At 37.8% G+C, this 11,542-nt stretch overlaps 1 non-coding gene across 1 annotated transcript; it reads right to left on the bottom strand.

Annotated features, from left to right (window-relative positions):
- Nucleotides 1-11,031: 11,031 nt before the first annotated feature.
- LOC147790237 (small nucleolar RNA R71) lies at nt 11,032-11,137 on the bottom strand. Its single transcript, XR_015423043.1, has one exon. It is a non-coding gene; the product is annotated as a small nucleolar RNA R71 (small nucleolar RNA).
- Nucleotides 11,138-11,542: the final 405 nt, after the last annotated feature.

Genomic DNA, 11,542 nt, shown 5'->3' with positions numbered 1-11,542 from the left:
CAAATGAAGACGCTGCTTTACCAATAGAATAGATGAAAGAAGGAATAGGTTCAGTCTCATTCATTCTCGTCAGGTAAAGGAGAGAGAGGGAAATGATTGAATCTGAATTGCTTCTCCCTTCTTTGTGATAGGTGATTGAGCTGCAAGGAAGGGATCGAAGAGATTATGGTAGATCATGTTCACCAAGAAATGACCCGAAATTGGATCTTAGTCTATTTGAGATTGTTCCTTTTAATCGTAATCAAAATAGGTAGGCTGGATTGGATGATTAGCTCCTTCCCCTGGGTGGGCTTCTTTCTCTTCTCGTCTCGCAACTAACTCTGATAAGATAAGGAATCAACTACAAGGGGGTAAGATTCAGATTACCTTGTTGATCGAATATCTCAAGCCAAGAACACTTTGTTTGAGATTCGAATCACTCCAGAAGCAAGATCGATCATGTCTAGCTTCAATGATTCTTGTTGATCAAATATCTCAAGACAAGAACACTTGATTGAGATTCGAATCACTCCACAAGCAAGATTGATCATGTCGAGCTTGAATGATTCTATATGCAACCTAAACTACATAGAGTTGCAAAGAAAATTAGCCGTGGCTAAAGAAAGCACAAATGCTTCTTTTAATATATTTTCCAAGTCTTCTTACAAATACAACATACATGGCTTTATATAGCCTCAAAATGAAACTACTAAAGGCATTCCAAGAGTTGTAACATTTATACTTAATGGCCATAATGAGCCATGATGTAAATGTAACCTAAAAATACAATAACTTTAAATTACTCTAAATTGTAACCCACCCAAAATTTACAACAATCAAACTTCATTCTTCTTCAATGTAGCATGAGTTGAAACATCTTTTTGATAATTTTGACAACTTTTTCTTCACATCTTCATTGAAGTATATTGTATGATTGATGTCTCTTGGTTCATATCAGACTCCCTTCCCTCTTTCTTCTCGTAACCATTGGACTTCTTTAACTCTTGAACTATCCTAGACTGAACTAAAGACTCATTCTCCTCAACCCTTACCTTATTAGACTAATTGAACTCAAACAAAGACAAGGTAAAGCTGCGAATTCATTCATTGATTGAATAAGAAAATGAAAGAGAAGCTAATGAACCAGAACCTGACGAGAATGCAAGAATCATAGGATATTCCTTTCCTGTGTCGAAGTGCACTAGCCGCTTCTCGCAAATAACAAGACATCAGTCTAACAAAAGTTTGAAAGATATCGGAGGAGGATGCTTATCTGGTTTTTCAATGCTACCAGCACACCCAAGGTTGTAGCTCTGGGCCTCAAGTCAAAAGGTATGGGACCCTTCCTCAGACTTTGACAAATCTAAGGTAATTAATCAAGATCTCAAAGAAGATGCAAGCAGCCAACCACCTCTCATGAAAATTCATCTCTCAAAACCCACATCACCAAGTGAAACAAAAAGACTTGGACAAGAAAAGTCACTCCATTCCCAACGGGTCGTCCAAAGGGATAGGGCTTTATACAATCGGTATTTGGCGTGTGGCGGATCCTCTTTTTGGAGTGGCTACCCATCGCTCTTTTTGGTGTGGCGGATTATTGCATTTCTGTGTAATATACATTGTTAATTACAAAGTGTGCCGTGCTTTCTTCATAAGATTCTATAGTAGCACTAGTATCTTATTTGATTTCACTTAGCTTGCCTCTCCCATCCCATAGGTGTCTCAACCATGTGGTGATCCAGTCTCCTCCAGCATTTAATCAAAGTAAGGAACTGCAGTTCCAATTACCTTATCTGGAGAACGGCTAAATCTCCTCAATTTCCTCTTCATGTATGGTTACCTGATGCTATGGAGGGTCCAACCCCGATTTCGGCTCTTATACATGCTGCTACGAGTCCCTCGAAAAACGAAGGTACCCCACTCGAAAACGAAGGTACTTTACTCCAAATCCCTAAGTTTGCGCGCTCCAAAAGCCTAATTCTGTCTGTGTAATAAGAATTGTGTGTAATCTGCATTGTATATTATACCTCCCGAAGACAAAGACCGAAGGTACCCCACACGTTCAAAAGACGTTCACTCTATAATGCCGTTCTCCAGATAAGGTAATTGGAACCGCAGTTCCTAGATAGATTCCATTTTGAGAGAGTTGAAAAAGCACTATCTCGTTGAAAGGTTCTATACATCTGCCCTTTCAGACAGAGAGAGATTAATGTGTACGGATTGAGCCAAAAAAAGGGGGGACTTCCGCAACGGGCTATGCCACCCAAACCAACACTGATGAAAGATTCTGGAGCTACAAAAGCCTTGATATGAATCCAACAACTGATCAGGTGCATGTACCCGAAGGACCGATTACAAGAAGCAAGGTTAAGAAGATTCAAGAGGCCTATACATTACATCTTCAAAAGCTAGCTAGTGTACCAGTTGAAACAAAGACTTTTGAGCCCAAAAATCTTTATAACATTAGCATATCAAATCAAGAAGATAATGGAGTGGCTGATATTGGAAAGTAATTAGAAGACTTGCCTTTGGTAGTTGAATTACCAATTAAGGAAATTATTAATGCCTTATATTCTTCAATTTATATTTAATAGCATTTATTAAAAGTTTGTATGAATTGCCTTATATTCTTCAATTTATATTTAATAGCATTTATTAGCATTTATTAGTGGTTGGTGGCTGAACTTTATTTTGTTAGGGTTATCTTTTGGGCCTATTTAAAGGCATGTAATACTCATGTTTGGGATTTTTTGGTTGAATACAGAAAAAAACCTTTGTGTTTTCTTGATACCCTTTTGGTGTTATTCTTTTTCAAACCTTGCTTTAGGTTTGATGTCTAAACCGATTCATTGAATTAGTTTTGATCAAGCTAATTCTGGAGTGAATTGTCTTGGTATCTAAGAGTGACCATCATAGATTCCAAGTTTGATCTAAGAGTCAATCATCTTCTAACCAGCTCTTGGTTGGAATCAATCCGTTAAGTTAGCTTTCTCTGTGAGCGTTTTGCAAGGATTCTAGAAGGACCTCTAGCTTTGCAAAAATCAGCATTGTAGGCGCTTATCAAGCCTCTTTCTTTTTCTTTCTTTCTCCAATTTCATAGGAAGAAGACACTTTGTTTACAGTTCAAGAATAGTGCTAGTGAAAGAAGAAGAAAATGAAAGAGAAGCAACTACCCCTGACCCGGATTACACTCTTAAAAATGGAATTCTGAACATTTCCTAAGCCACTTTACAGTTTACTCCGAAAGAAAGAAGGGGAATGAGTAAGTAGCAAGAGGAGCGAAGCAATAAGACCCTAAGCAGTAAAGACAGGTACGATTCCATTCAACATTGTGTTCGTTCGGAGCTGCTTTCCTTAGGGAAAAAGGTCTTACGAACTTTTACAGTACCTTCTTGCTTGAACTACTCTTGATCCCGTGCCAACTGCAATTTCACATCTGCAAGGTCAATGTAGAGTATAATAGGTGGAAGGAAGCTCTTTCTTTTTCTTTCTTTCGTGTCTCCCTGTAATAGGAATTGTGGGTAATTAGCAATGTATATTACAAAGAAAACCAATAATCCGCCACACCAAAAAGAGCGATGGGTAGCCACTCCAAAAGGAGGATACGCCACACGCCAAATACCGATTGTACTAGAGTCCACCTGCATGATTCTGTGCGGTACACAACTTATAAGGGGGGATTCAGTGCTACCTCTCGCGTGTTATTCTCGTTGTCTCTAGCATGTAATGTGTGATCGTGTCTCCTCCAGCTTTTGATCTGAGTAGTCGGGCGTTGTAAGTTAACGCATGGTTCCAACTACCTTATCTGGAGAACGGCGTAAATAGAGGTCAACGCTGGTCAGTCTACGCTGGCTGGTTCAAATCAAGCTCGGCCCAATACACTAATTCACGTATCCCACCATAAAATGAGATAACCCATTTGTCCTTGGAAATACTTGATATGAAAGAATGAATAAAAAACACTCTTAATCCATGCTCCTCTCACTAAAGTCAATGTCTCTGCGCATATCAGAATCTGACCCACCACCCCACGAGAGAGAAAGACAAAATTGAGCAAAAGGCTGTCGAATTGGCTGGCCTATTTCGGGGAAAGCCTCTTTCTTTTTCTTTCTTTCTCCGATTTCATGTTAATACATAAATCGTTTCAAATAGTTGGGATTTTTTTTATTGCCTCGAACGGTGCGCTAATTCTCTGAATCCGGTACCAACGGGTATCATTCCTCCTAGAACAACGTTCTCTTTCAGACCTTTCAACCAATCGATATGACCTCGGAGGGCGGCTTCAATCAAGATTTCATATGCTTTCCCGAGTTCTCGAATAGTGAATAACGAACCATAACTGCACAAGGAGTGACAGATCATTCATCTTTCGTCTTGACTTGTTTACGAGGTTCAGGTTCAGTAGAGTAGTTCAGTCTCATTAATCTTTTAGAATAGGTTCAGGAGAAAGATCAGGTTCCGGTTCAGGAGTAAGTAGGGAGAGGATCAAGATCAGAGAAAGAATAAAACACCTATGTTACCTTGTTCAAGAATAGTGAAACCCTAGTTCAATGAACGAAAAAATAGGGAGAGGTTAAGGGGCAGGAGCGAAGACAGAGTGAAGTTAGCAATTCCTATTACCGGGAGACAGGAAAGAAAGAAAAAGTACTCCACGAAAAGTGTTACCCTTTAGAGTACTACACAACTTCCTCATACTACACACTTTCACAAACTGCCAGGGTGAAAAAAGAGAATGGGCGGGGGGTAATCCATATATATTGATCCGAACCAATCCATATGCTACCATTTTGAATAAGATTTCGGCTAGAAGCATACAAGTACTGTAATGTGCCGTGGGTATAGGGTATAATCGGTGATTTAACAGCAAAAGCAATAAGAAATCTGATATAGATAGAATAGAATATTATTTCCAGTGCTATAGGATACGATTGATTAGTCGATGTTTCCAAATAGAAAGTTGGTTCATTAGTTAGAACCATATAAACCGATACCCACTCTCTTAAATATCAATTGAAGAATTCGGAGAAAAAATATTCTACTCTATCTCTTATCTTATCTATCTTCTTATGAACGAATTTCTGCGAAAGCTCAGAAAATCAAATCATTTCAAATGTTCTACCAATGAAGAAGAAAGTTCAAATGAACATAGAAGGGGAGAAAATCTCACAATCTCAAATACAGTCAATCCAGAATATCAGATTTCCAGGATCGAAGATCAACTCCAAAATTGGACTATTCCAAAGGTGATCCTAAAACTATCTACCAAATCTAAACCTTCAATTTTACTCAAAGATCATGCATCGAATTCTCAGAGAAAAACATCCCAATTCATAACAATAGGGAATCTCTGAATCTTTTTTCAAAATCTCTTATACTCCAACACCGTGAAGAGTTTAACTATCTTTACGTCGGTCTTGTCCAAGTCACTGTAAAACCATTGTTTAGACTTGGGTTAGATATCCCAGTCCTTATCTTCTTACAAGATAAGAGACATGAAGATTTCTCAAATTCTTTATTGGGAATGGTTCAATCCAATCTAGAGAATGAACTAGTCTATTTCAATTGTTATCCAAATTTTACTTTGTCGCTCCACGACCCGGACATATTATCAACTCTCATGCTGGACTTACAATCAAAAAATTTAAACATCAAGGTTGAAACTCATTCTTCAGTCGTCATATTCAGGGTTTATTACAAACTCATGAATACAAAGATTTCTCCAACAGCATTAAGATCCTCGCCAAAAGGATCAACCATGCTCATAGAGGCAAATATTGGAAAGTCCTCGGTGACTGTTCCCAAAACTCTATCTTGGGATCAAATAACCAGAAATACTCTCTGAAAAATAGAAGATGCTAATCTTCCGAGGAAAAAGGAATCTCAAAACCCATTACAAATCATCGAACATGACGATGGAAGCGTTGAAATAAAATTCAGCGAAGAACCCTCGTCAGAATCAAAAGTAAAAGAATTCTTGAGTTCTAGACCAAGTACGACGGGAGTTTCAAGATCAACGTATGACCCCTTAAAGGTAAAAGAGGTCAGCTATGATCAAAAAAGGGCATCAATCCACTATGAAGATGGCTCAAGATCTCCAACCCATAAGGATATGGATACTCAATCCTTCTACGAAAGTCAGCTAAATGTCATTACGGCTGACTTCTAGATAGACAGAGAATTATTGAAGGCAGATTTTATGTCAGCTGCCAACTCTTCGAAGAGAAAAGCTTTCTTCCAAACCTACAAAGAAGCTGAGCGAAGTGAATTAAGTGCTCAATGGTATTCTCATATGGAAACCATAAAAGAAAACATATCATTCTTGGAATGGTTTGAAGAAAATATTTTGCAAATATGCATTTCGACTCAAAGAAGCTGGAAGACTTCTAGAAGAGGCGAAGTATATTCAAAACATCATCCGTTGGAAGAAGTCGAATTTGACAATTATTACAGAGAAAAGGTCAAAGCTAGTCCTTTCAAAACTATCCCAGAAGGACTAGAAAAGGGTAATCCGACCCTAAAGGATATCAAGAATATCCAGCATCAAAATAATTATTCAAACAAGATTCCTTCCCCTTCCTTCACTGTCAAAGAGAAAGCTATTCGGATTAACCCATCCATAATTTGAAACAAATAGATAGATCAAAAATAAAAAAAAATTTCACAAAAAAAATAAATAAAACGATAAAAATACATAATAACAAGACATACATCTCAGCATTTTCTGCCTAGTTTATTTAAGTTAAGAGACTCAATTCAATAATCTTTCCCTAAAATAAAGTGAAAAAGATATATAAATAACCTCTGTCTGAATTGTTACTTGGATTTACAATTATCCATTAAAGACAAACACAAAATCCGAAAAAATGATCCACGATCTCCACCCAGCTTGAGAGTATCAAGGGAAAAATCTCAAAAAATTATGGTACTCTGCAAGAACAAGCAGGCAGCTCTATACCGAAAGTCGATAGTCAATCCCAATACTCAGACCGGCAAACCTCGACGTATTTACAAAGAGGATTTCAAAAGAAGAGGCCGCAATGGCCAAAATAGAAGAAAAAGTGGATAGAATCCTAAATCCTGGGATAACACATCAGGATTCATCTGTCAATATCGTTAACAATGACGACGAAATTCAAGAATTCGAAGACGAGATTTTAGATGAGGTAGAAGAGCCTCTCTACAATCGAATTGAAAGAATCTCCAAGAGAAGTCAAAATAATACTAGTAATCAGAAAAACTGGTATCCTCAACCGTCTTTTCTGGATATTCAATTCAAAGAAAAGACTCTACAAACTCAAGCTCATTACGATGGTCTAGCAATCTATGAATGGAATATCGATGGATTGTCCGACAATCTGATAATGAATGTTGTCAATGAAATGATGATGGCCGCAGGCGCGTATAAATTACAGGGCCATAAATCCAACCATCAAATAGCTCAAGTTTTAGTGACCGAATTTACCGGGCAACTCAAGGACTGGTGGGACAAATATCTCGATGAAGCAACTCGCCAACAGATATTAAGCCACCATGTCATTAGGCCAACTACTCAAATCATCAAAGAGGAAGGTCCATCAACTAGGACCGAAGTACAACATGAAAGGGTAGAGGATGTTGTCAACACCCTCATTTATACCCTTATAGAATTCTTCATTGGCGACCCCTTGAAATACCAGGAAAGATCCGCCGCAATACTCATGAACCTGAAGTGCCCCACCTTAGGAGATTACAGGTGGTACAAAGACATGTATTTGAGCAAAGTTCTTATTAGAACAGAGAGTTAAATTATCGGAACAAACCAGTACAATCTCAAAAGCCAACATATTCAAGAAGAAAGTATACTCCTACAAAAACCCATAGAGGAAAGAAAAAGCAATGAGTTGGATATGCTAACAAGTGTCCGATAAGAGGAAAGATCAATGAGTTGGATATAGATCAAGAGCTGAAATCAGCTACTACGACTGGCTCTAACCGACTCAGAACAATCAAGCGAGGGAGAAATCCTCGAACTCCAAGAAGAATCTGATTCATATTCTAGCACAGAATATGAATCAAGACTGAAAGGAAAGAGGACGTGCGAAGGATGCATAAATGTCCTTACAAAGGATCAACAAATTCTACTCGAAGTAGTAGAAAAAGTTCAAGATCCAGAAATTCAACAGAAAATCGCTCAACGACTCAAAGATGCCATCACAATCTCTAAGCCACCTAAAAGGGAAGAAAGAAATCCCTACAGACTTCAATCAGTTCTCCAAAGGTTTGAAAAACCGAGAGAACTCACTACTCAAGACCTACAAAGAGAGATTAATAATCTCAAACAAGAAGTACAGGCATTAAGATCTGAAACCAGGTCAGAATCCTATATGCTTCGCCAAGAAGTTCTCAACCAAACCTTCGTTGGAGCCATCACCACTTCTCAATATCAAAAATGGTACGCTCTCGTTACCTTAAAAATTTATGATTTCAAAATCACACTAGGCTATCATTGATACTGGAGCCGATCAAAATTGCATTCAAGAAGGCCTAATACCTACAAAGTATTTTGAAAAAACTACTGAGGGCCTTAGAGGTGCAAATAACAATAGACTAAAAAATAATTACAAATTATCTAAAGTCCATGTTTGTAATCACGGAATTTGCTTCGTAAATTTCTTCCTTTTAGTAAAGGACTTAGGATAAGAACTAATCCTAGGTACTCCTTTCCTTACTCAATTATACCCTTGTAAAATAACTAAAAAGGGGTTAGAGTCAAAAGCCCTAGGAAAGAAGATAAAATTTAATTTCTTCCTCCTATAAGGATTAGTGAAATAAATAACCTTCAAAAGAATACAATTATTCCATCAATAAATGTATTAAATTATAAACAAAAATAAATTTCTTTTTTGAAGGAAGAAATTTCATTCAAAAGAATAGAACAACAGATTCAAAGTAAGACGGTCCAGTCTAAAATCAAAACTTTACAAACTCAAATAGAAAGGGAGATTTGTTCAACTATCCCTAATGCCTTTTGGAATAAGAAGCAACACATAGTTAATCTTCCTTATGTCAAAAATGCAAAAGTATTTTCAAAATTTGATATGAAATCAGGATTTTGGCAAATCCAGATTTCAGAAAAAGACAAGTACAAAACGGCTTTCAATGTCCCTTTCGGACAATACGAATGGAACGTTATGCCATTTGGGCTAAAAAACGCTTCATCCGAATTTCAAAAGATTATGAATGATATTTTCAATCCTTTTCAAGCTTTCTAATTGTTTATGTTGACGATGTTCTGATTTTTTCTCAAAACATCGATCAACACTTCAAGCATCTTCAAACATTTTTTACGACAGTCAAAAGAAGCGGTTTAGTTGTGTCTAAACCAAAAATTAAACTTTTTCAAACAAAGATCTGTTTTCTTGGATTTGAAATTCATTTGGGTCTCATTAAATCCATTCATAGATCCATTGAGTTTGCCTCAAACTTTTCGGACCAAATTACGGATAAAACCCAACTACAAAGATTTTTGGGATGTCCCAATTATGTGTCTGATTTCGTTCTAAATATCAGACCCATTTGCAAGCCACTTTTTGAAATGCTCAAAAAGAATCCAAAGCCCTAGACGGAAGAACACACCAAAACAATCCAAAAAATCAAATCCCTTGTCAAGTCAATTCCGTGTTTATCGCTCATAAACCTAAGGGCTAGTTTAATAGTGGAGATCGACGCATCCGATATTGGATATGAAGGAATCCTGAAACAGTCTCTTGACAAGAAAGAATCCATTGTCCGTTTCCATTCGGGAATATGGAATTCTACTTAAAAAAATTACTCAAGAGTGAAGAAAGAAATACTTTCAATAGTACTTTGTCTACAAAAATTTCAAGAGCATCTAAATTTGTTTTAGAAAAAGATGTCAAGAATCTTGTGTCTAAACAAATTTTTGCTAGATGGCAAGCCATTTTATCTTGCTTCGACTTCCAAATTTTGCCTATAAAAGGGGTCGAAAACCCCTTGGCAGATTACCTCTCAAGAGAGTTCTTACTCTCGAAGAAAAACTCTCCCTAGCCAAACTCCTTCTCCTAGTGATGATCGGTGAAAAGCAACATAAAAAGGGAAGAAGCCCATTGCTTCTTCAAACACACCTACTCCAATGACGTCTGATAGCTACGCAATGGATGCTGGTTTCACATTGGTGACTAGGTCTAGAGAAAAGCTTTCTAAAAAACAAGCGGAGGTTATCACTCCGACGAGGCCTTCTGCCTCTTCAACACGACCATCTGCCGCTACTCCATCGAGACCTACTGTCTCTTCCACTTCAAAGTGACCTTTTGTCCCCTCAACCTACTCGGACGCGGTTGTTCTCATTCGATTTTCTCCAGTTACTGAAATCAGGACCTATTTTAAAAAATCTGTGTCTATACCAAAAGCCCTGGTAGAACCAGAATACGACGACCCAAAAATCAGTGACATCGTCAAGAAAGTGATATGACAGAACAAAATATACAGTGATGATGGCTGAGGGAGAACATTTGGATCCTGAAATAGAGAGAACATTTAGACGAAGGTTGAGGGAGAAAAAGAAAATGACAGAACAAAATATACAGCAAATGGCCCAACTAAATCGGGAGTTTGAAAATCCAGTGATGATGGCTAATCAAGAGAGAATTACTGCCAATGCCATTCATTTAGCAGATGACAGAGAAAGAACGATCTGAGCATATGCACACCCAGCTGTGGAAGAGCTAAATCTGTGCATCATTAGACCCAAAATACAAGCAACCACGTTTGAGCTAAAACCTGTGATGTTTCAAATTCTGCAAACCATTGGGCAATTTCATGGACTACCGTCGGAAGATCCTCACCTACACCTAAAGTCATTTTTGGGAGTTAGTGACTCATTTCGATTTCAAGGAGTGGATAAAGATGTGGTTAGACTGAGCTTATTCCCATATTCATTGAGGGATGGTGCTAAATCATGGTTGAATACCTTAGCACCGGAAACAATTGATTTGTGGAATAGTCTAGCAGAGAAATTTTTGATCAAGTACTTCCCACCCACGAGAAATGCACAGTTCAGAAATGAGATTGTTACTTTTCAACAGTTTGAAGATGAGACACTAAGTGAAGCTTGGGAGAGATTTAAGGAGATGCTTAGAAAGTGTCCTCACCATGGACTACCTCATTGTATACAAATGGAGACTTTCTACAATAGATTAAATATTGCTACTAAACAAGTAGTTGATGCTTCCGCCAATGGAGCTATTTTGTCAAAGACATACAATGAAGCATGTGAGATTTTGTCAATGAAATGATGATGGCCGCAGGCGCGTATAAATTACAGGGCCATAAATCCGACCATCAAATAGCTCAAGTTTTAGTGACCGGATTTACCGGGCAACTCAAGGACTGGTGGGACAAATATCCGATGAAGCAACTCGCCAACAGATATTAAGCCACTATGTCATTAGGCCAACTACTCAAATCATCAAAGAGGAAGGTCCATCAACTAGGACCGAAGTACAACATGAAAGGGTAGAGGATGCTGTCAACACCCTCATTTATACCCTTATAGAATTCTTCG

This window comes from Cucurbita pepo, chromosome 11 (assembly GCF_057944985.1).
Source record: "Cucurbita pepo subsp. pepo isolate OVF chromosome 11, ASM5794498v1, whole genome shotgun sequence".
Classification (NCBI taxonomy): Eukaryota; Viridiplantae; Streptophyta; class Magnoliopsida; order Cucurbitales; family Cucurbitaceae; genus Cucurbita; species Cucurbita pepo.
The sequence above is the reverse complement of the archived record's forward strand: the minus strand, read 5'-3'. Positions and strand labels throughout refer to the sequence as shown.